The 25877-nt window shown below is 39.8% G+C and overlaps 1 protein-coding gene across 5 annotated transcripts in view; it reads left to right on the forward strand.

Moving 5' to 3' along the window:
- Positions 1-2318: 2318 nt before the first annotated feature.
- The window catches only part of MAPK10 (mitogen-activated protein kinase 10), a 261568-nt gene continuing 238009 nt past the window's right edge, over positions 2319-25877 (forward strand). For all 5 annotated transcript variants that reach the window (XM_084882130.1, XM_084882127.1, XM_084882128.1 and 2 more), the window contains exons 1-2: positions 2319-2745; positions 8224-8338. The gene's annotated coding sequence lies outside the window, so the exon portion shown is untranslated. The remainder of the gene's footprint in view (positions 2746-8223; positions 8339-25877) is intronic.

Raw genomic sequence — 25877 nt, forward strand, 5'->3', positions numbered from 1 at the left:
CTACTGACTCCTTTATAAAGTTGTTCCCTCTTTCTCTCCCTTCTTAAAGCTTGAGAACAATACAGTTCGATCCAATTGAAAAAGTGCACCTGGCATGGTATTGAGATTGTGGGCATATCTGGTCTCTGGCCTAGAAGGTCAGACAACTAAGTTTATCTTCATCATTCTTCAAACGGACTAAAGCAAACTAAAAAGCAACATTTTATCTAGGAAGAACAGCAGAAAATTCCAAACAACAGTTTGTTGCAAAATAGGGGTTTTCCTTCTCAGAACCTTTAAAAAGAACTACCTGCCCCTGAAGCAGTGCAGTCGTGTGGAGTCTGCCTGCGTGTGGTGCTCTTGCAGCTGTCCTGGCTAGATATTTTAATAAATCTTTGCCTGTTTTTTTTTTTTTTTTTTTTTTTTTAAATAAATCATCAGCCTCCAGTGGTCTTATTTTGAACCCAGGGTTCGACCCCACAACAGTGTATATGAAGATATTTTCAGATAGGTTTATCAAGAGTATTTTCTTATAATCCATGTCTTGTTTATTCATTTTCTTAATGATGACTTTGGATAAGTAGAAGCTTTTAGTTTTAATTTAGCCCTTCCCCTCACCCCCCATTATGATGAGTTCTTGGTGTTCTAAGAAATCTTTGCCTACTCCAGGATCAGAAAGCTATTCTTTCTTCTGAAAGATACATTTTATTTGAGTAGTTTTATATAGATTTTAGCTTTCATATTTCAGAGTATAATTTATCTTGAATTCATTTTTATGTTTGTAATGTGAGGTAAGAGTTGAAGTTCACAGTGTCCTCTTTGATATCCAGTTTTTGAGAATTTACCTTTGATACCCAAACTCAGAATAGAATAACTGAAAAGCCTGAATGCCAATTACATTGTAGTATGAAGCCGTTTAGCTAATCACTACATATTTTTTGCTTGAGACATAGTCATCTTGTAGGTAAGCTAATTGCCAAGACTAAAAATTAATAATCAACTGTTTTTTGTTGAATATTAGAGTAAGTGAGACCCAAAAAGTCGTCCAATGGACTAAAAAGACAGAAAACTCATGCAAGACTTTCTTTTTTTCCAGATTCCCTCCTGAATAAAATAGCAGCAGCAACAGCAACCACCACAAAAGCTGGTCTCCTGCAGTTTCCTGATGTGAGCCAGTGTCTAAGATCCTTGCCTCATCTATATCTGTCACATGTTATATCTTTTCTGTTAACATGTGGAAGAAGCTCCATATTCAAGTAAGTATTCTAGTTCCAAAACATACTGTAGGATCATGTAAAACTCAGCACTCCTTGGTTGGAATAGATAGAAACTTACGTCAAAGTTGTTTAGGCAAAAAGGAGTTTGGTTAGATTCAGTTACTTGAGAAGTCCAAGTGCTGAAGCTGGTGAGGCCAAATATATATTGATTTTTTTCCTTGTGCACTGTAAAAATATTTTTTTTAAATGTTAAAATTTGGTAATCTTTTTTTTAGCAGTGTAAGTAGTCAACTGCTCTCATTCTCAAAAGACCTATTATGTGTAGAGGTGAAAAACCGGAGACTTAAAAATATGCTCCAAGTCAAAGGCAAGGCAAATTACTTAAATAAAATGGATATCTTTGCCCCAAATAGTAATAATGCAATTTGTATCCGTTTTCCAGAGAATTATCTGACATTAAAAGTAAAAAAAGAGAGAGCCCTGATTTTTAACTCACACGATCTGTATTTTGCTCCCACATTCAAATTGCAGTCTAAGAATCAGTTTGTCGAGTTTGATTTAGTGAGTATTTATTTAGGATTTTTTTTTTTTAAAAAAATTAAAAACAAGGAACAAACAGAAAAGGAACAGCTCTGTGCCAATGACCTCTGGGTCCAGGCAGGACTTCCATGCTCACATCCCCTTAGAGGCTATGACCATCCTTGTCTGCTTGGACGGCTACAGATACTATGTCTCTCTTTGTGCTCTTTTGCAAAAGAGCTGAGCCAGCCGAAAAGAAGAGATGGACTGTGTTTCCCATGGTGTGCGGGAGGACTGCGGGCATTTGTTCCTCGGCGGGCGTTGTGCAGGGCCCGGGGTTGCATGGGGCGATTGTTCCCAGGGCTCTTGCAGACCCGTGTCCTGGTTGCTGACAGTGGTCGCCCACAAACCCTGTTCCTTTCCATTTTGCCTGCTCCTCATGTCCCCCTGAAAATCCAGGAGCTGTAGCCACACATAGACTTTTTCCTCGTCCCCTCTCTCCCTCTCCCCCCTCCCTACACCTCTCTGGGCTTTGACGTCACGTGTGCTCCTTCCCGTTGCCATAGCAACCCCATTCCCCAGGCCCTCTGCCGGGCTCCTCTGGTAGGCTCCACAATGGTACGGGCAGCATCACGCTGCACAATGGTTTCCAGGCAGTGAACGAGGGTGATTCAGCAAGCCACTCTCCTCCTTCCTCTGAAAAACCTCCCCTTGCCTTTTTATTTTATTTTATTTTATTTTTTCATGGGGGCTGGGGGGTGCTTGTTATATGATTGCCTTTTGCTTTCATCTTTTCATTTTGACAGATTTCCTTTTTGCTCCTCACCCCTCAATGCCCAGGGGCTGGAGTGACTTTGAGACCGGTTGTTCTTGGACATCACCTGACCATCTTTAATTTTAAACATCTTCCCCCACCTCCAAAGGACCTGCTCCTGGTCACAGTCTGGAATGTGGTTAATGCAAAGCAAGTAGGGAGGATTTTTGGGGGGCCGGCTGCCGGAGGAGGACCGGAGTTCTGAAGCGCGGAATGGTAGGTAGCTCTTTGCTCCTTCTGGGTTCGAACCTGTGCTTCGGAGGGTGTGGTGGTGATGGCAGTGACCTGCTCCTGGGAGGGTGGGGGGCCCGGGGTGGGAGAGGAGGGAGGCAGGCTCAGGAAGTGAGCTACCCCTGAGGCAGGAGCCGCCAGCCTCTCCTTCTGTGCGGAGCATCTCCCCCAGACTGGGGCGTGTGGGGACCTTTCTGTGTGGAGTGAGGGTGGGCAGAGGGTGGAGGGAGCCTTCTTCTTGTGGCCAGGGGTTTTTAGATCAGTGCAGAGCAGAGCTACAGAAAGGAAGAGAAAAGCAGGGAGGGGGGCAGTGGGGAGAGAGAGAGAGAGAGAGAGAGAGAGAGAGAGAGAGAGAGAGAGAGAGAGAGAGAGAGAGAGAGAGAGCTGTGCTTATTGGAAGTGCTGACCTCAGTCCCATATCCAAGAAATGCTACGAGTTCCCTAAAATATTAAAAATCCACATCTTTCAGCATGCATTTATATTTCCTTCCTGAGAGGTGCAACTTAAATATTTTGGGACATATTGACATATTTTAGTTGAGAATGGTATTTATATATTTCAGTTGCAAAACCAATGGCATTGCTCTTGCAGAAACACTTCAGGCTAAATTTGGGCCGGGGAGAGGAACACAGAACAGGGCTCAGGTTAGAATAAGAGGGAACATTGGCACTGCAGTTGTATAGGTAAGGGGTCCCTTTAAGAAAGTGATCTCCTAGTCACAGCAGGCAGCATTTTTTTTTTTTTTTTTTTTTTAATGGCATGGTTCCCAGGTATTCTGTGCTGGGATACTGTGTCCCCTGGAAATGTCAGAGCTCTTGTAGGGGGAAAAAAATCTATCATCAGAAATGAGCCTGGCAATATATTTATCAGAGCTTATGTATTCGTGCCTGCAGCAACATAATGTGATTTGTTGGAAAATCTTCAAGTAAATCAAGGTTAGAGATACCTCAAGAAAATTATATATATATATATATATATATATATATATATATATATATATATATATATATCCCCCTTTACATTTAAATGTAGAGACTGAGTCTCTGCTTGGACCCTCTTCCCGGGATACTGCAGTTTAGCCACAGAAACAGATTGGCTTATCCCAGGGCAGTGAGCTCTGAAGCAGTCACAAGGTTGTTTACATGCCTGCCTTGCTGCAGAACCGGACCGTGCACAGCAGCCCTGCCTGCTGCTGGTCTGTTGATGGTAACTTTTGTGCACGGGCTGGAAAGAGGCAGGCTAAGTGATGGGGAGAGAGAGGCCACCGTTCAAATGGAAGGAGAATGGGTATCCGTGCACCAGGCATTGCAGCCCAAAGGTCCGGATTCTCCCTCTCTCCCTAGACTGCTAGTTGTCGGACCCTGGGAGACCTCCTAGAATGCTGATCAATGTGTTAAAAATGGTTGCAGGCATGACCGTTAGTCTCAGAGAGGCGTGCGTAACATGTGTGCCTTAGGTGAGCATGTATGTCATAAGCATAAATGGAGATGCTCATGAATGAGCTCGCAAGCTTCTGACTCCACTCTGGAACCCTGGGATTTTAGGGGTCGGGCAGTTTGGCCGAAGCCGTGTTGCTGGTGCCTCTGGTATGTATTCGCTTCCCTACCTTGATCTCACTCTTGTAATTGACAGGAAGTACTGGATTAGCTTATTTCACCACCTAGAGCAAATTGAATTTTCCCGTCCCCCAAGACGGAACGAGAAAATCAGATGACAAAGGTGATGTGACCTTAGATATTAAAGACTCTCCATGTGTCCTCATTTGCACATGACTTCCTCCCGGTGTTGCAAAGTGTCTTTGCTTTGATGGGCTCCAGTTGTTACAAAATCCTCGCAGTTTTGGTAAAAGGATTCTTGGCGATGAGGCAGTAAGAAATTATACGTAGAGGAAGAATCAGCTGCATCCAGCTTCCTGCCTGCTTGCCCCAGAACAGCATCTGGCGTTGGGAGCAGTGCGTTTGCCTTGCTGGAGGGGGATGTTTACGAACAGATCCCTGAGGGGCCGAGGGTGTTTTTGCCGTCATTGTCTGTATGTCTGCAGTTGTGCGTATTTAATAGTTTCATAGTGCGTGGCCAATATTTTTCAAGGTTAGAACGAACTGCCAATTGACTGTGGGTGCTATAAAATACATGTATATTTTTAGATGCCAGGAAAATTCGTAGGGTTTTTCCTGTTAGGATATCCTATAGGGAAATCATAAGCAAAAGGAATCTGCCTCACTTAGGTCATGTGAAAAAGCCTCCCATGTTTAAGGGAAGGCCTCCTAGAATTAAAGGTTTTTGTTTTTTAAGTTTTATTGTGTCTTTATGTAAATGAGCCTATTTCTTTGGATGCAATCTTACTGAAAAAGTCATTTAAGACTGATGATAAAAGGCAAAGACTGACTGGGGGTTTTCTGGTTTACTGAACACGGGGGCAGATGCTCGCCTTTCCTGCTCTAGTTTTGGCTTCGGGTCACATTTGCAGCTAAAAGACTTTGCATGGCATTGGTGTGCTCACGTCAAGCGATTGCTTAGTTGCTTATGGGAATGATGGACTCAAAGCAAGAGAGGCTTTCTTCAATTTGAATAATAGAAAACAAATTGACATTAATTTTTCCCCCATTGCCCCTTCTATTTCCTCTCTGGTCTCTCTTTTGCTTTGGTTGGACATTGCAACACTTAGGCAAAAGCAGGCACACCGTGTCCAGCAATGGCCCGAAAGTGGTACAAGGCGGTATGTGCTGCAGTCTCACTGCTTCCTCCCTGCCACCCATGGATCCTGACTTCTGAGGACCCAGGGCTTGGGGGGAAAGTTGGGCCTAGAGACTCCGGAGGGAGATGCTTCTTGATAAAGAACATCTATTCTCTCTCTTCTATTGGGTACATCTAATAAGGAGAGGGAACATTTGTTTCTCTCTTATATTTATTACATTACATAAATCTGCGATGAGACACTGTTGCTGATTCAGATAAAAGATCAGGCTGCACATTGATTGCTTGAAAGAGAAAATATAACTTAGAATTGGAGCCTGGATTTCCAGAAATGTACCTGTCTGTTCAGGTCCCCGTGACAAAGTGGTAAGGTTTCGAGTAAAGGTTTTTCAGCGTGACTACGTGGCGTCCTTCTGAGAAAAACCAGGGCCCAGAAGGGAAGTGAGAAATCTTCATGCCGTGTGTTTTAGGTACGAATTCTCCCCCTCCTCCCACCTTCATCTAACGGAGGGAGCTTTCTTTCTTATGGTGAGACCTCAGGTGATGCTGAAAATCTTTAAATTAGAAAGAGACATGTCTGGCTTGAAAAGTGGACCTCAGATTTATACTTACTTTTGGTAAAGATTTTCTGTTGTTGATTTGATATTTTGGATTCCTAACAAAATACTGTGACCTTTCTTACTGTTCTTATCCCTGGTGATTATGAGATGAGATGCGAAACCCAGAGGCTCCTAGGAATGGAAATTGGAATTTTGAATGGAAAATACATGACTGAAGGTTCATTAGAAGCAGTGCCTAACCCCCGGTTGCTCTAAAACCCTGTGCAGGTGTGAAGTGAGGTTTCCCTCCAGGGCAATCAGGCATTTGCAGAGTGACCTGCACAGTAATGAGATGGATTTTTGCTACAGTGTGTGTGTGTGTGTGTGTGTGTGTGTGTGTGTGTGTGTGTTGGAAAGCAGGGAGAAAACAACCCAGCCGTGACAGAAAAGTACTAAAAACTGCCTGCTGGTTTTCAGATGGTAACCGGCCTGGGTGCTCCCTGTGCTTCCTGACAATGAATGATACCTTCTCACACATTGGAAATAGCATTTGAAAGCATTCATTGTGAAGGAAAGCTCATAGTTTGTTTATTTGGTCATGACCACTCAATGGCTATCCTACCTCTGTTATAGCATTTATCACACGATAGTGATTGCCTGTCCCTATGTTTTCTGTATTAACACTAATCTATAATCTCTACCAGGAACTGACTGCGTCTGTTTGGCACATAGTAGGGGCACAATAAATATTTCTTGAACGAATGTCTCTGAGGTACAGAGTTCTCTGTTAAGAGATATGGATGGCATGGTTGGGAAACTGTAACACAGTTTCTGACATTTGGGAGCTTATAGTCATTTATGGAGATGAGGTTAAATATCAAAGGTGGTATACGATTATATATTAATGATTTAACAATAATGTAATCGGAATTCAGAGGAGAAGGAAATTCACCTCCTCTGAATTGGTGGTAGGTGACCCTGGGGCCACATAGGGATGGCCTGGGGGCAGAAAGTGGTGGGGGAGGAATTCCTAGGAGCAGTTGTAAGCCTCTGGCCAAGAAAGGGATTCTTATTTGGGGCAGAGAGGAGGTTGGTTTGGGTGTGGTGACTATACATCCCAAACTAGAAAGCAAACCTTATGTTTGATGATGGGGTAGAACCATGGTCAGCAAACAGCGGCTCGCAAGCCACATGCAGCTCTTTGGCCCCTTGAGTGTGGCTCTTCCACAAAATACCACAGCCTGGGCAAGTCTATTAATATTTTGAAGAAGCGGTGTTAGAAGAAGTTTAAGTTTAAAAAAAATTGGCTCTCAAAAGAAATGTCAATTATTGTGCTGTAGATATTTGGCTCTGTTGACTAATGAGTTTGCCGACCACTGGAGTAGAACATTGGGAACCGGCACGGTCCTGGAGAACCTGGTCTGATATAATGTCGAAAAACAACAATAACAGATTGAAGTTACAAATCTACTTCTGTACATAGGTCAGATTATGGAAAAATTACTTACAGGTCTCTTTCCAACTTCAGACCAACTTTAATTTTATTTTACTTCATATGCTTCCGTGGTTTTCAAACTCCTCTCAGTCAGTCCTTTTATTGGTAACTATGCAATCTATCGTTCCAACGAAGTCTTATGTGAAAAGCAGAAAATGCAGACATGTGACAGTGGAGCTGCCTCAGGTGAAGCTTAGTAGGATGCCTTGAATCAGAAAACCAAACCCGTATCACAGAACCAAGTATCAGCCCTGGCTGGTGTGGCTGCGTTGCTTGGGCAGCGCCCTGTGCACCAAAAGGTTGCCAGTTCAGCTGGGGTCAGGCCACGTGCCTGGGCCGCAGGCTCGCTCCTGGCAGGAGGCATGCAGGAGGCAGCCGACCAAGTTTCACGATCACATCAATGTTTCTCCTTCTTTCTCCGTCTCTAAAAAATAAGTCAATAAAAATACCTTAAAAACAAACACAAATATTATATCACCCAAAGTAGCAATACTGGTTGGGCTCATGTTCAGATTATAAAATATCCAGCCACTCTGGTGTTGGTAAAAACCAAAGTTCTTGTGCTTGTGATAATTTTACAGATTGAACTACCTCAAGATGTTTTACCCCCCCCCCCCCCCCCCCCCCCCGTCACCCATCACCAATTGTCCTTTGCAGTCAGTTTTCTCAATGCAGGTGAAATTCCCATTTAAATGTTAAAATCAAATTTGTCCGTGTTTTTGCTTTGATTTTAGGCTAGTATGAGAAACACCACGGGCAGGATCATCTCAGATCTTCGTTATGGCAACTCATGCAAGAAGCTGTTGAATTAGATCTATTTCCTGTAGATGAGAAATCAAGCAAGCAGTGGTGAGTTACACATTTGAAAACATTCCTTAGCAGGAAATGTTTAAATATCTACTTAGCCAGTTTAAATATTGGGTATAATGTAGTGTATGGATCTGAAGAAGTGCTGCTCTGAGCAATGTCACTAAAGTGAACATTGGTTGGATAGAGTGTTTAACTGGTGGTGCGGTGCTATTAATACCACGGATAGCAGCATGAGGTCTTGGGATGCACAGGTTCATTGTATAACACCATGATGCTGCCACCTGAATGATATCAGCCTATGATGTAAAATGCTTGCAATGAACAATTCCATGTGGCTGAGTAACAGTTGGGTAACTGTACTTTTCAGTGGTTTTATTATTTGTAACATAATTCTGTATTTACCAACTTATCCTTTCTAGTAGAAGAATTGGTTCTGAGCTAAATTATAATGCTCCATTTATTTCCTGTATATTCACATTCCTGTATAAGTACATACTAGTACATATATATATACTAGTATGTACTAGTAACATAATATATATATACTAGTATGTACTAGTAACATAACATTTAGATCTTTAGAAATAAGGGAAGAGAAATCACATAGCAGTTTTATAAAGCTCAATTTGTAACATTTTAGCCTAAAAATCAATTTGCTTGATAAAACAATATTAAAAAAAGACCCAATTGCCTTGCTAATTGGAATAATTTTTAAAAATACTATAAAAATAGCTTACAGAGGCAAAATATATATTTTAATCGAATACTTGATGTTTCATAGTTACCAAAGTCAATAATCAATGGACTCCAGCAGTGATGAACTAGTTATCTGTCAAATTACATCTCTGGGAAATACAATATGACAGCGGTGCTTGTAAGATTCTAAAAGAAGCTGTTTTGAGCTAGTGATCAATAGCTTTCTTTCATTTGCTTAGCGGCTTCTATAACTCTGGGTAGATAGGCTACCCTGTGAGTTAATGTATAACCTATGAATGCAGAAGACTGATGAAATTAACCCTATGCTTATTTTCACATCATGATTTTCATAACAGTCTGCTTACAGTTATTTTGAGGAAGCAGCTATAATAGTCATCACTATTCTGTGCTCAAATCAACATATTAAATTGCCAATAATCAATCATTTTCAAACCAAAAGAAGGGCAATTTTATACGGCTGAACTTGAGTTTTGTATCATTCTAAGTAATGTAGGAAACATACTGCCCCATCTTAAATGTTAGTTTATTGAGCACCCATTTATTGAGAATCTGTGATGTATCAGATTTATTGAGAATCAGCTCTTGGGATAAATGAAAGAGACTGTACCTGCCTTAAAGGAGCTTTCAGTGTAAATGTATAGTTTTTATACAGTGCTGTGACACAGGCAGACATGGGGGCCAAAAGAAGTGCAGCAGAGGAGAGTGTGCAAGAAGGCTTACTGGAGGGAATGATGTTTTGGCTGACTACTAAGGACAGTAAGGGGTTAGCCAGAAGAAGGGGAGCAGTGGGAACATTTTTCAATGGTCCACAGGCTTGAGGGAGCATACATTTGTGTGTATGTGTGTGTGTGTGTGTGTGTGTGTGGGTGGGGAGGGGACTAGGTGTCACTTTGCTGGGGCATAAATGAGAGTAGTGGAGATGAAGAGGGATACAGGAGATATTTAATAAAGTATCTCTTAGAGCCATGACTGTAGGTCTTAGATTCTACAGCAGTGGTTCTCAACCTGTGGATAGAGACCCACAGGTTAAGAACTGCTAGCAGGGTCACCTAAGACCATCGGAAAACACAGATTTTTACATTAGGATTCATAACAGCAGCAAAATTACAGCTATGAAGTAGCAGCAAAAATAATTTTATGGTTGGGGGTCACCACAACATAAGGAACTGTATTAAAGGGTTGCAGCATTAAAAAGGTTGAGAACCACTGTCTTAGAGCAAAGCTAAGGAGTTTGGATTTTATTCCAAAATAAAGAACTTTTAAAAGATTTTAAGGAGGAAATTGACATGACCACATTTATTTTTTAGTTGTGGAATATGTCATACACATAGAAGAATGTGTGAAAAATACAGTTTGAGGAATAATTATAAAGCAAATGTCATATAACCATTATTCATATTAAGAAATAGACTCCGGTTTGGCTCAGTGGATAGAGCGTCGGCCTTCAGACTCAGGGGTCCCAGTTCGATTCCGGTCAAGGGCATGTACATTGGTTGCAGGCACATCCCCAGTGGGGGTGTGCAGGAGGCAGCTGGTCAATGTTTCTCTCTCATCAATGTTTCTAGCTCTATATCTTTCTCTCTTCCTCTTGATAAAAATTCAATAAAATATATTTAAAAAAAGAAAAAGAAAAGAAAGAAAGAAAGAAATAAATAGACTCCTGGTAAGTCTCTTTGTGCTCCTTTAAGGTCACGTGCTTTTCCTTCCACTACAGATAACCTCTAACCACCAACCTGCCTTTTGTCACAATTGTTCCCTTACTTTCCTTTGAAGATTTTCCAACTTGTAATCATATAATATATATTCTTAATCACAGAATTTGCTAAACATTGTACATTTGTAATAAAGCACATTGGTGTCCCAGGCAATGGGAGAGAAAAATTCCTAAACTGGGGTGAATGGGAATATGGTATATTTTGAGGGGAAGGGAATTTATTTCACAGGCAATAGATGTTGATGTATGTAGTTTATTCATGAAAATTGTGTGTAATAATCTGTTTCAAGCATATAGCAAATATAATTTTCCATTCTACTGTTGATAGACATTTGAATTGTTTCAATATTACTTATACTAATACATATCTATATTATCTGATTTATATATATATTATTTAATAAATATCCTATATAATAAAAGGCTAATATGCAAATCTACCAAGCAGCAGTAAGACTGGTTGCTTTGACATACACGGACCACTAGGGGGCAGATGCTCAATACACAAGCTGCCCCCTGGTAGTCAGTGAGCTCCCAGAGGGGGAACGCTACTCAGCCAGAAGCTGGGCTCATGGTTGGTAAGTGCAGTGGTGATGGTGGGAGCCTCTCCTGCCTCCATGGCAGCATTAAGAACCTCAGGGGATGTCTGCTTGCCAGCTTAGGCCCACAGGGAGTCGGGCATCCCCTGAGGGGTCCCAGACTGCAAGAGGGCACAGGCCGGGCTGAGGGACGGCTCCCGTCCCTGCCCCCAGTGCACAAATGTTGTGTACTGGGTCTTTAGTATTTATAATAAATAAATTATATATATATATATATATATATATATATATATATATATATATATATATATATAATTGCTCATAGATTCTAGTATATATATATATATATATATATATATATATATATATATATATATATGAGCTTCTATAGGATACATAGCAAGGGAATGAACTAAATTGTGGGGTTTGTGCACATTCAGTTCTTCTAAATAATGCTAAAGTATTTTCCCCAATTGGTGAGATCAGCAATGTATGACAGGTTCTATGTCCTCATCACAATTGATTTATAAGTTCTGAAATTTTGCTAATCAGGTGGATACATAATTGCACTTATGGAAGTTTTAATTTGTACTTTGCTGATTACTAAAGAAGGTGATCTTTTTGAGTTTTTTTAAAAATAGTATATTATATTGATTTTTTTATAGAGAGAGGAAAAGAGAGGAATAGAGAGTTAGAAACATCGATCAGTTGCCTCCAGCATACCTCTTACTGGGCATGTGTCTGCAACCAAGGTACATTCCCTTGACCGGAATTGAACCTGGAACCTTCCAGTCCGCAGGCTGAAGCTCTGTCCACTGAGCCAAATCGGTTTGGGGTCACCAGATTTGATTTGCAGTTGTTACCAGATAACTGTCTTGCTCACTTTCATATACTCCATTGCCTATGAAATAAATTTCCTTCCCCTTAAAATATACCATATTCCCATTCACCCCAATTTAGGAATTCTTCTCTCCCATCACCTGGGACACCAATGTGCTTTATTATAGACATGCAGTGTTTATTACCTCTGTGATTTACTTCACACTGTTTATTCTGCCTATATTCACCCCACTTGTCCTTTACCAACAGTCATTAGTCATCCTTTAAGACCTTGGTCATCTAAGAATGGCCTGGGGACTGACAACATGGGCATCGTCTGAGAGCTTGATAGATCCCACCCAGATCTACTGATTCAGTATCTTTCAGACAAGGTCCTAAGATGATTTAAAGTTTGAGAGGCACTGTTTAGACTCACTTCAGACTTCATCCAGTGTTATCTCCCCTTAGAAACCTTTCCTCACTCCTACCATTAGTCATTCATTTCTTCCTGGTGTTCTCACAGTAGCCTATGGAACGCAGACATTGTGTTACCACACATTTAATGTTTATGAGTCTGTCTCTCCATCTTAGCCTGGAAGTAATGTGAGTCAGATATAATTATCTTAGACTTTTCCATGCCTAGCACAGTGCATAAATGTTCATTGAATAATTGATGAAAGAAAGGAGAGAGCAATGGATAGGTATATAGAAAGATAGAACAGAGGCAGGAAAAGAAAATTATGAGAATAAGATATAGCCAAAGGGACTTTTCAGAGAAATAACTAGACTATAAAAAATGGCACCAAAGATTGCACCTCTGGATACAATTTGGAAAGCAGCTGACAGAGGATCTGCAATCTTATTTAAATAGATTGGGTGATAAATGTGAATACTATTTACTAAAACTCTCAGAATCCAAATATTACCCTAATTTTTCATATAATAGTTTAGTTTTATTGTTTTTGTTGTTGATTAAATTTTGCCAAAATTTATTTTACCTTCCTAAACAAAATGTCTAGTATCCTTTTAACCTGTCAGAGACTGGGATATTGTGTGAAAGAGGATAGAGGATGCAGGTTTGTTTGGAAGTTATACAGGAGACAGAAATAAGAGACCAATAAGAGAGCAGAGAGTAGGTACTATACATAAAAGGACTTTCTGATTATTAGAATTGTTTATTAAGTATGTGCTTTTTGAAAAGTAGTGAACTTTCTTGCAGAGCACGTATTTAACCATTTTCACGGTTGACCAAATGATACTACTTTACGTGGGAGATTGAACTAAATGACCTCTGAGGTCTAAGGAGATGATCGTTATTTAGAGAGGTTCAGGAAGAATGAGGGTTACAATAAAGACTTAAAATAACGGGTAACATTTATTGAGAGATTATTTCCTGCCATGCACTGTTTAAAGCACTTTTTGTGCACTACTTAATTTAATCTTCGCAGAATTCCTACAGAGAATTTCTGTGTTACATGTGATGAAACGGAAGCAAACTTGCATGAGGTCATGCAATAGCAGTGGTAGTGCCCAGGGAGTTTCTGCTTTATCCCCAGGCTGTGTCCTCATCTGAGAGGTGAAAGTTGGACCTGACTAGAGCCTTAAAATATTCATATGGTTTGAATTCCAGGTAAGGGTGAGAACAGGGCTTCTAAGAAATGATAACAAAATAGTCAGAGTAGAAAGAGACAGAAATGAGCATAACAGGCTTGTGGAACCACATACCTCACAGATGGGATGAATAAGAGACTATTCAGAACCTTGCCATGTAAGACTGCTCTGTCTTGCTTCTTCATGGTTGCAAGTTACCAAGATGGGAAACTAAATTCTTAGGCTTAGTAAAACGAACATAAATAGCTCTCATATTGTATAAAAATTTAAAGGTCTTTCACTGACTGGCAGAACTTCAGGCTATATTTCCCAGGAAGATGGAGTCGGGACTGTCACTGTTTGAGAGATTCCCAATAATTTGATGTCAGATAAGGAAAGTAATAATGTTTTCCTTTAGAAGATCATGTTTTACTGGTGTGTATGTGAAGAATGAGTCAGCATATTTCAGATTCTTCATAAAGAAATCTGTATTCTAATAACCAATATCAGAGGAACTATTATTAAAATAGAAGTATGAGATATTTATTATTATTTTTTGTTACTGTTCACCCGAGGATATATTTTCCATTGATTTCTAGAGAGAGTGGAAGGGAGGAGGAGGAGAAACAAAGAGAGAAAAACATGGGTGTGAGAGAGACACATTGATTGGTTGCCTCCCACACGTGCCCTGACCCGGGTTGGGGATTGAGCCTCTAACCAAGACACGTGCCCTTGACCAGGAATCGAACCTGTGACCCTTCAGTCTGTGAGTCAGACCGGCTAGGACAGAAGTATAAGTTCTAAATGTAGTCTGCAGTTTAGCAGCAACCATTACATGTGATAATCTATTATTTATAGTGTAGATACCAGAAATTATATGCCAGGTGTTTTGAAATTGTCCTTTCCTGATATATTTACTGGCTGCCCAATCTGTGTGAGGTGCTGCAGCAACAAAGATAAATTCTAGTTAGTCCGCTCTTGAGGAACTCATTATCACACTCGGAGACTTTCGGTGGGAAGGGAAGGAGGAAAAACTTCTAAATGAGTGAAAAGACATATTATTCAGGGAACATTGCAGTTACTAGCGACCCAACTATCACCCAGGCATTCTCACTTGGGTTTCCACAGAAAGACATGAGTCCTGGTGTCCTAAGGCAGCAAGCAATTCTCAGACTTTGTGGTTTCACAATCCCTTTACATTCTTGAAAATTATTGAGGAACCCAAAGAGCTTTTGTTTATGTGGGTTCTATCCATTGGTATTTACCGTATTAGAAATGAAGATATCAATTTAAAGTATTTGTGTAATTCATTTAAGAAATAACAACAGAAAATACATTACATGTTAACACAAAATAACATATCTTTTAACAAAAACTGCCTTTGCAAAATAATTTAGTTACAAAGTGGCATTGTTTTACATTTTTGCAAATCTGTTTAATGACTGATTTAATAGAAGACAGCTGAATTCTTTTATCTGCTTATGCTTTCAATCTGGTGTTATGTCACACCTCATGCAGCTCTGGTAGACACTACACTACATTTGAGAAAAAAGGAGAATGAAAACAGCAAACCATGCATTAATATTATTTGGAATTAGTTTTGACATCAGTGACCCTCCCTGAAAGGCTCTTCAGAGGGTCTGTGTACTATACTAGAGAAGCACTTCTAAAAAGCGCCTGTTGTGTGTAATCAATTCACATCTTTTTTATGTATCTAGAATGGTACTGTGTGTGCACCATCCTTGGAAAAATGGAACAATTGTGAGTTTTGTCACTGGAGGTGAAAGGCTGCGATACTGTTACCTCCATAAGGCAGAGATCTACTTCTCATTAGATATCTCAGGGCCTGACACATAGTTGACTCTGTGACTCTCAGTGATAGTCATTCTAGTGTGATAGATATACTTTCAAAAGTCGCAATAGTTCTGGATAGAATAAGATGAGAAATAAAGGCCAATGTGTGTTGTAGAGTCAAAGGGAGCAGCCATTTTCAACTGCAGTATTAGAAGGCATTCATGGGAGAGATGGCATTGACATGGAATTGTGAAGATATTTTTGATAGTGTTGGAGTTATAAAGCTTACTTTATAGAAAGGGAACAAAATGAGCAAGGAGCAGAGTGAGTTTGGGGTTCACAAGTTTAGGCTTGTGGGATCTAGGCCAAAAGAGAAGGCATAGATGCTAGTAACACAGATTGGGTCTGGACTGAGGGAGGTCGTCGATATCTATGAAGGATTTCATGTCTGTTTCTATAGATTATGAGGAGCTACAGCTGTTTTCTGAGAAGGTTTAAGGAAATGATTCTGGCTCAGTGATTGAGTATCGACCTATGAACTAGGAGGTTCCCAGTTCAATTCCTGGTCAGGGCACATGCCCAGGTTGCTGGCTTGATCCTGGTAGGGAGCATGCAGGAGGCAGTTGATTGATGTTTCCCATTGATGTTTCTATCTCTGAAAAATCAATAAAAATATTTTTTAAAAAAGTAGATAAAAAAGAAAAGAAAATGATTCTGGCAGCAATGTTGAGAGTGGTTTGAAGAGTGAGAATGGAGGCAGGGTGAGCAGTTAGAGGGAAGGAGGGAATGGGTATCCAGCTTGAGAAAGAGACAGCACGACTCAGTGGAGAGCAACCCAGTAGATAGAGAAGGCCTCCAGGTTTCATGTAATTTGGAGTAAGAAATGAGAGACAGGGCTTGAGTCAATCAGGAAGGGAAATAGTGGTTCTTTATGATTTCACTGCAGGCTCAACCACAGTATTACTAAACAATTACACACAGGACCTCTAGCTTTTGGTTTCTTCATAGGCAACATGTAGGAATAGGTTGCTTGCCTATTTGTATCTCAGGAGTCCATTAATAAGCTCTTTGACAGAAAGGAGGTCTATTAATCTCAGCTATCAATAAAATGATAATGTTTGCCAGGTGCTTTTGCTTCTATGTTGAAGGCTGCTATGCAAATATGAAATGCCGCCTGGAACTATTGTCACAGTTAATGATAGTAAAGCCATTGCCACAAAATGCCTACACAGCATACTTTTTCTCTGCCCTTCCAAATAGGAAGATGAAGCCAAGCATGGACATCCATTCCATTTAGTTTATTATGAATCTTACTATTTGTAAACTAATTTCCTGGTTAGCAGAGAAGTCATTTTAAGTGTGTTTGAATTTCACTCTCTCTCATTATTTCCATTACTCTGTTCTGGTAAGGTTTTTTATTGCTCTTAGGGACTTAATTATCCTGACTTTTCTCTATGCAAATGGAGGTTGGGCCACATTTGATGTGTCCAGTACTTGCACCTGTGTTTTTGTTAATGATGGCTACTTCCATGAACTTAATACAGAGCTGGTCAGGCATATAAACTCCAGAATTAGACTACCTAGGTTTAAAGTCCAATTCTAAAACTTCAATGAGATCCTGGTTAAGTCACATCATCTTTTAAGCTTCAGTTTCCACATCTGTAAAATGGTACTAATAACGGTGCTATTGTGGGGGGATGAATGTAAAGCACCTCGTACTAAATTCCTAGTAACTGCTAGGTTTTGGTTTTGGTCACATTTATTACCATTAACATTAACACATCTTCTTTCCTAATAGGACCTTGTTCCATATCTTGTTAATTTATTATTTGTCTACTAATAGTTAACGTGGGGTTATTAATCCTTTATTTTAAAACCTAGAATAACATTCTGAAGAATCCCCAAATCTCAGATTTTATTCATTGAATCTTTATATATACATACAAGAGGTCTGTTTCATAAAGAGATTCGTGCAATAGACCTTCCTTCCCTTGGCTTCCAGCACTGGTTTTCCTCCAGCACCTGGGACCCAGGCCTTCACTCCGGCCAGAGTCTGTCTTCTTCATCTTTGCTGCAGACTCAGGCCAGTATTTGCCATCTTCGCTGCACTCTGGTGTCTACAGTCTTATCTTTGCTGCGCTGGAGTGCTGCTCCTGTAGATCCCTTTGCACTGCTCCTCTCCCTCTCATAGCAGGCATCCTGCCCCACCTGGCCACTCCTAGACTGGAGCAGCTGGGTGGCCACTATCTTTGACCTTCTAATTTGCATACTCACTCTGACTGGCTGTGGGCATACCAGCGGTACGGTCAATTTACATGTTTGTCTATTATTAGGTAAGACTAGAGGCCCACCCAATGTATGAAAATTTGTGCATGGGTAGGCCTTCCTTCCCCTGGCTGCCGGCACTGGCTTCCCTCAGGCAGCTGGGACCCACGCTTCCCTCCTCCAGCCCCATAGGCAGGCATCTGGGACCCTGGCTGGCTTCCCTCTGGCCCTGGTTTGGTCAGGAAGGATGTCTGGAAGACATTCAGTCTAATTAGCATATTACCCTTTTATTATTATAGATCTTTCCTGTTGGGCTTTCTTTTGACGAGAACATCAAGTATTTAATTCTGCTGTAAATGTAAGGTATTCAATCACTTGTTCTGACTGGTATTTTTTTCCGAGGCATGTTGCTGTCCTCCCACACAGTCTTTCTAGAAGGAAATTTTGCTTGCCTTCTTCCTTATTGCCTCTTGTATTTGACTTAATCTGTTCTCAAGATCTGTACTGGTATGTTTCTGACCTTGTTATCAACCATGTCTTTCTAGACTTTAAAGGCACCTTTCCATATTAGTTTAGATCCATTGAGATCTGTTCAGAACATATACCAAACCCATGGCATATAGTGTTGAGGCTTTGTGGGTCATTGGGGCTACCACCAAACCTGTGTTCTGCTCATCAAACCAAGACTTCATTTACCTAATTTGCACTGGTACTTCAAGAATTATTGGGTTCCTGTCGTCCTGCTCAGTAGCCAATCAGTTGTTATTCATTACTATTGATAACTGATGCTTAACATTCCTGTGAGTTTTGGCTGGATATATCATTGGCAGATTCTCCTCTTGTCCTAGTTGTGTGGACTGCATATTCATCCACCAGCTCTTGCTACACTGTCTCTATCTTTTATGGGACAGGCACCTAATGAAGGCAGTAGTGCTTACAAAGAAAAGTTGATCTATATTTGTTAATAGTGAGTCTATTTGAATTGTAGAGGACAGAATGAAAATGACTATTGAAAATAGCTGCTATTAGAGGTGAGAAAATGATTGAGTAGTAAGGCAAATCAGAATATATTAGCATTTAATCAGTGCCTTCTTTTATGATTCCAGTGTTGAGTATCTGTCTTAATCATTCTGGCTTAGAAATTGTTCAGATGACTATACCAGGAAGAAGTTTCCTTTTTGAAAATGGTGACAATCTGAGGTTAAGTCACTGAGATTTAAATTTAGCTCCTCAGTTTTACCTATTTTCAGTGTGGGGTATCCTTACTTTACCAGTTTGCTAGTTGTGCGATTTTGGCCATGTTACCTAATGCCTGGTCTCTTGGTTTTCTCATCTGTAAAATGAGACCAATAAAAGCATTGATCTCATCAGACTGATAGTTGCCAGAGGGGAGGAGGGTGTAGGGACTGGGTGAAAAAGGTGAAGAATTAAGAAGTACAAATTGGTAGTTACAAAAATTGCCACAGGAATGTAAATTACAGCCTAGGAATATAATCAACAATATTGAGATAACTGTGTATGGTGCCAGGTGGGTACTAGAAATGTGGAGGGCAACACTTTGTAAAGAATATGATTGTATAACCACTATTCTACACACTTGAAATCGATATAAATTAATATTGAAAGTAAACTGTAATTGAAAAAAAAGAAGCAGTGGTCTCATAAGGTAGTTGTGAGAATTTGAATTAATTTTATTTATTTATTTATTTATTTATTTATTTATTTATTATTTTTAAAATATATTCTATTGAGTTTTTACAGAGAGGAAGAGAGAGGGATAGAGAGTTAGAAACATTGATGAGAGAGAAACATTGATCAGCTGCCTCTTGCACACTCCCCACTAGGGATGTGCCTGCAACCAAGATACATGCCCTTGACTGAATTCGAACCTGGGACCTTTCAGTCTGCAGGCCAGCGCTCTATCCACTCTGCCAAACCGGTTTTGGCTTGAATTAATTTTAATAAGAGATATAAGATATCAGAGATGTAAAGATGTTAGAACGATGCTTGGCACAGAACAAAACTTCAATACCTGTCAGCAAGTGTTATCATCCAGCTGAAATAGCGTGAGGATCAGGAGTTGATTCTGGAATCTGAGCTTGAGTTCTAACTAACTTACTGCTTAGGCAATTTTGGATTCCATAATCTCTCTGAGCCTTTGTTTCTTTTTACCTGGGACAGTGCTAGTATTTAATTCATAGTGCTCAAGTGAGGAATAAATGGAAAGTTCTTAGCATAATTATCATTGAATAGTACCTATTATTTTTACACTTGATTTTAGACAAAAGGCCAAGAAGCGATTAGCTATTATTTTTGTAATTCTTATGACATGCATTATATAGTAATTATAATAGTACTTATAGAAAATTTATTCTGAGCCAGGTAAAGTCCCTGAGTAATACATATGTATATTTCTTCACAATATATCATTCTGAGGTACTACTATTATTATGTTCATTTTACAGATGAGCAAATTGAAAAACAGAGAGGTTAAGTGACATGTTCAAGGTCCCATACTTAGTGAGTAGCTGAGGAGAATCTGTATACTTCCGAATTATATTTTCCTGCCTCTTCTGAAGATAAAAAGTTGAATGCAATGTTCGGAGAATGAAACTACACTGTTAGGCTAATGACTGAGGGTCTCACTCTGTCCTGCTCTCTTTTAAACCTTAAATCTATTCATACTGTCAGAATATCCCAGTAAAATGCAGATTTGTAAGTAGCACTAGAGAAGACAAGGCGAAGCAGTGTGGTGGAGGGGGAACCTGAGGTCTCTGTGGTTGTGTAGCAGTTGAGGCCTCAGTGCCTCTTGTCCAAGATGAGATCTTCTGTCTTGGGGATGAGGTGGGAGCAGGGTTTACAGACTTGTCATCTGAATTAGCTTCAACTTCTCCCCTTTCCTACTGCTCGCCTTAGTCACTGCAGGACTCTGTCTGAAGCCCCAAGGAATTGCACACGTTTGCTATTTACAAATTTTTAATTAAAAAATGTTATTTTATTGTGCTTTACACTCTGTATGTCCCTGGTGATACTTGAGATGACCTTGCACTGCAGCCTTGCTGATACACTCTGTGTAACAGAATAGGGCCTGTCTGCAGAGTGTGGTGCCCAAGGGCGTCCGCCTTCAAGTCATACAGGTCAGATCCTAACTTCCAATCTGACCTTGGGCAATTAATTAATTAATTTTAATTAAAAGTTAAAAATCAACATTTTAAAAACTTAGTTTCTTTGTCTATAAAATGGGCATATAGTATGTATCCCATAGTTTCTGAGATAACCAAGTATAAAACATTTTAATATACCGTCTGGCTAGAGAAGAACATTAAATTTTGTTATTTTTACACTAAAATACTTTGAAAAAATTGGTTTGCTTTGGATCATTACCAAACAGTTTCATTATTGAAATAAAAAAAAACTTAGTTGTTATCATAGAAATTCCCTGAGGTACTTTTCAGTAAAATAAAATAAAGTAATTTCATTTTCATCCTCATTAGCATGTGCACTTCTGGGTGACCCCTATTAGAATTGGGAAGAGCAAGCTGTGGAAAGGGTATAGCTGGGTACTGTAAGAAAAAAAAAATGAGTCTATAAAATAGTACTCTACTGTTTGTTTATAAAAGTGAAATAATGTGTGTGAATGAACTTTGCAGATTCTCAATTTCTCTGCAAATATAAGATTAAAAAGTAATTTCTATAGACATTGTGAGAAGAAAAGAAGTTTGGAATTAGTCAAGGGAGGCAAAGAGAGGAGGAAGTCTTGCATTATGTGTTAAGGGAAGTATGGATTAGATGAAAGGCAATTAATATTTGAGTAATTGGACTGTTGGAAAAAGGTAAATAGATAGATTCGGGAAAAACATATATGGTAAGGATAAAATGATCAGTTTGATAGTAAATGGAGTATTTGGGCAAATCAATGGTAGTTTGAATGATGATAGAGGATTCTTTTTTTTTTTTTTTTTTTTTAAATATATTTTATTGATTTTATACAGAGAGGAAGGGAGAGAGATAGAGAGTTAGAAACATCGATGAGAGAGAGTCATCGATCAGCTGCCTCTTGCACACCCCCTACTGGGGATATGCCCGCAACCAAGGTACATGCCCTTGACCGGAATCGAACCCGGGACCCTTCAGTCCCCAAGCCGACGCTCTATCCATTGAGCCAAACCGGTCCGGGCGAGGATTCTTTTATTTTATTTTTTTATTGACACTATTACAGATGTCTGTCATTATCTCCCACTTTGCCCACCTCCACCCAGCCCGGCTTCCCTCCTTCTGGCCTTTACCACACTGTTGTCTGTGCTCTGAGATCGGTCAGTCTATTCCATGTATTCATGCTTTTAGATCTATTTTGTTCATCAGTTTATTTAGGTCATTAGATTACACATATGAGTGAGATCATTTGGTATTTGTCTTTCTTTGACTGGCTTGTTTCAGTTAGCATAATAATCTCCATGTCTATCTATGCTGTAGCAGAAGGTAACAGTTCCTTCTTTTTTTTACAGCCATGTAGTATTCCACTGTGTAAATGTACCACAGCTTTTTTAATCCACTCCTTGACTAAGGGACACTTGGGCTGTTTCCAAATCTTGGCTATTGTAAATAATGCTGCTATGAACTTAAGGGTGCATATATTCTTTCTGATTAGTGTTTAGAGATTCTTAGGGTATTTTCCCAGAAGTGGGATCACTGGGTCAAAAGGCAGTTCCATTTTAATTTTTTGAGGAAACTCCCAACTGCTTTCCACAGTGTCTGTACCAGTCTGCATTCCCACCATCAGTGCTCGAGGGTTCCCTTTCCTTAACATCATTGTCAGCACTTGTGGTTTGTTGATTTATTGATGGTAGCCATTCTGGTAAGTGTGAGGTAGTATTTCATTGTAGCTTTAATTTGCATCTATATGATGGTTAATGACATTGAGACTTTTTAAATTCATCTATTGGCCACATGTATGTCCTCTTTGGAGAAGTATCTATTCAGTAAAATAAAATAAAGTAATTTAATTTTCATCCTCATTAGCACACGCACTCCTGGGTGACCCCTACTAGAATTGGAAAGAGCAAGCTGTGAAAAGGGTATAGCTGGGTACTGTAAGAAAAAAAAAATCCAAATTTTAAAATTGGATTGTTTGTCTTAGTGGTATTGAGTTCCATGAGTTCCTCATATATTTTGGAAATTAACCCTTTATCAGATGTATAATTGGTAAATATGGTCTTCCATATGGTGGGTTCTCTTTTCTTTTTAAAATATATCTCCTATGTAATAAAAGAGTAATATGCAAATTGACCATCACTCCAACACACAAGATGGCTGCCCCATGTGTTCAAATGGCTGCCCCCATGTGGACACAAGATGGCTATCTGGGGAGGACAGTTAAGGGTGACCAGGTCTGCAGGAGAAGGCAGTTAAGGGCAAACAGGCAATCAGGGGAGCAGTTAGGCATCAATCAGGCTGGCTCTGGAGTGGTTAGGGGGTGATCAGATTGGCAGGCAGAAGTGGTTAGGGGCAATCAGGAAGGCAGGCAGGTGAGCAGTTGGAAGCCAGCAGTCCTGGATTATGAGAGGGATCTTTGACTGCCCATTTAGGGCCAATCCTAATGGGATCAGACCTAAATGTGACATCCTTTGAGGGGTCTCAGATTGGACCCCCGTGCACGAATTTTGTGCATTGGGCTTCTAGTAAATATATTTATTGATTTTAGAGAGGAAGAGAGAGGGGGAGAGAGATAGAAACATCAATGATGACAGAGAATCGTTCATTGGCTGCCTCCTGCATGCCCCCTACTGGGGATCAAACCCACAACCCAGGCATGTGCCCTTGGCTGGAATCAAACCTGGAACCCTTCAGTCTGCAGGCCAATGCTCTATCTACTGAGCCAAACTAGCTAGGGCTTCCTTTTAATTTTGATGATGGTTTCTTTTATGGTGCAGAAGCTTTTTAGTTTGATGTAACCTCATTTGTTAATTTTTCTATGTTTATTTTGCACTAGTAATTATATCAGCAAAAATATTGCTATAAGGGATGTCTGAGATTTTACTGCCTATGTTTTTTCTTCTAGGATTTTTATAGTTTTGTGACTTACATTTAAACCTTTTATCCATTTTGAGTTTATTCTTGTGTATGTGTAAGTTGGTGGTCTAGTTTCATTTGTTTGCATGTACCTGTCCAATTTTTCCAATACCATATGTTGAAGAGATTGTCTTGACTTCATTATATGCTCTTCCCTCCTTTGTCAAATATTAATTGAGCATTAATGGCTTGGGTCGATTTCTGGGCTCTTTGTTCTGTTCTGTTGATCTATGTGCCTGTTCTTATGACAGTTCCAGGCTGTTTTGATTACAATGACCTTGTAGTATACAGTTTGATATCAGGTATTGTAATTCCTCCAACTTCGTTCTTTCTCAAGATTGCTGAAAGATTGTTCTTTCTCCTTTTTGGCTACATATAAAATTTTCGAATATTTTTTTCTATGTCTTTGAAATATGCCATTGTACTTTAATAGAATTGCATTGAATCTAGATTGCTTTGGGGAGTATGGACATTTTAATAATGTTAATTCTTCCAATCCATGAGCACAGTATATGTTTCAACTTGTTTGTATCTCTCAATTTCTTTCTTCAATGTCTTATAGTTTCTGAGTACTGGTGCTTTACTTCCCTGGATAGCAAATATAGTGTAAGAAGAATATAGGGACCGATTACATTATGAAGAGCTTTGTACATCATATTCATTATAACAGATGAATTTTAAGCAAAGAGTTGGAAACATGATGAGATTTGAGTGTTAGCTGTATGGAAAATGATTAGAGAAGAGTATGGTTGGTGGGGAAGAGACAAGGAGGCTGCTGCAGTGGTCCAGGAAAGTTAGAGTGGTGGTCTGATCTAAGCACTGATGTGTTAGGAGAGAAGTGAATGTGTTCAAGGAATATTTAGGAGGTAGGTAGAATTTGCAGGATTTGTTTGCATTTGGAAGATGAAGGGAATGACAGAGTCAGACATAATTTCTGGTTTCTGGTTTGGATGACTGTGTGGGTGGTGGTTGCAATTTTAGAGACAAGGAACACCAGAGGAGGAACAGGCTTGGAAGGAATATGGTTTCAGCAGTGGGCATGTGGCATTTGAGATACCAGGAGGCAGTAGCATACATCTGTTTAAAGTTTAAGAAATTGGGGTGGGCTGGAAATTATGTTTAGGCCTTATTAGCAAGTAAGGACACTGTAGCTTTTGGGGAAAGAGAATCTAGGGCAAAAAATCTTGTTAACACCTAAAAAAAGGAGTGATCAGAGAAGTAGGAGGGAAATAATAATTTCTATATATATAAAAGCATAATATGCAAATTGTCCATGTGGGAGTTTGACTAGGAGACCAATCGCTCGGATGATATGCGCTGACCACCAAAGGGAAGCATGGAATGAAGGAAGGCCCTGGGCTTCAGATGGAAGGTCCTGATCAGCCCTGATTGTTGGCCAGGTCTAGGAACCCTACCCGTGCACGAATTTCATGCACTGGGCCTCTAGTAAAAGTGATAAAAGCTAAATTGTACATGACACTTACTATGTGCCCAGTACTGTTTTATATACTTTTACATACATTAGATCAATTTAATCCTCTCAACAGAGTTTCCCTATTGTATATTACTTTAATAAAGCATTTGCCCCTTTGATACAAATGATTTTTACTGTGCTAACAGTCAAATCAATGGTGCAGAACTGAGATGTTACTTACTGCAGCAAGGTCTCTGTAAATCAAAATCTGTGCTCTACATAGAAAAAAAACTTTACTTATAAAAACACAATGCTAAATACAGTGGGAATGAAGCATGGAGCAACAGTGCTCTCTGCCAGGGCCACGTGGAAGTGGCTTTTGCTAAGTGCTTGCTTAATGGCACACGTGAAAAGTGGAATAAAGCAAACACTTGAAGAGGCAGGTTTTTTTTGTAAACTTCTTGAGGTGGGGGGAATTTCCTCTGTTGGGACAGATGCTGATTTGGGATGGCTAAAATCTGATTTTGCTGATAAAAAATATGAGAATCCCAGAGAGGTGAGTGGCTTACAGATGTTCACACAGCCTGTACATGGCAGAGCTGATTTAAGTCTAGGCATTCTGGCTTCAGAGTTTGTGGGCACTTTCTCTACACTCTT

Source organism: Pipistrellus hanaki (assembly GCF_964339955.1).
Source record: "Pipistrellus hanaki genome assembly, chromosome: 1".
In the NCBI taxonomy this organism is placed as follows: domain Eukaryota; kingdom Metazoa; phylum Chordata; class Mammalia; order Chiroptera; family Vespertilionidae; genus Pipistrellus; species Pipistrellus hanaki.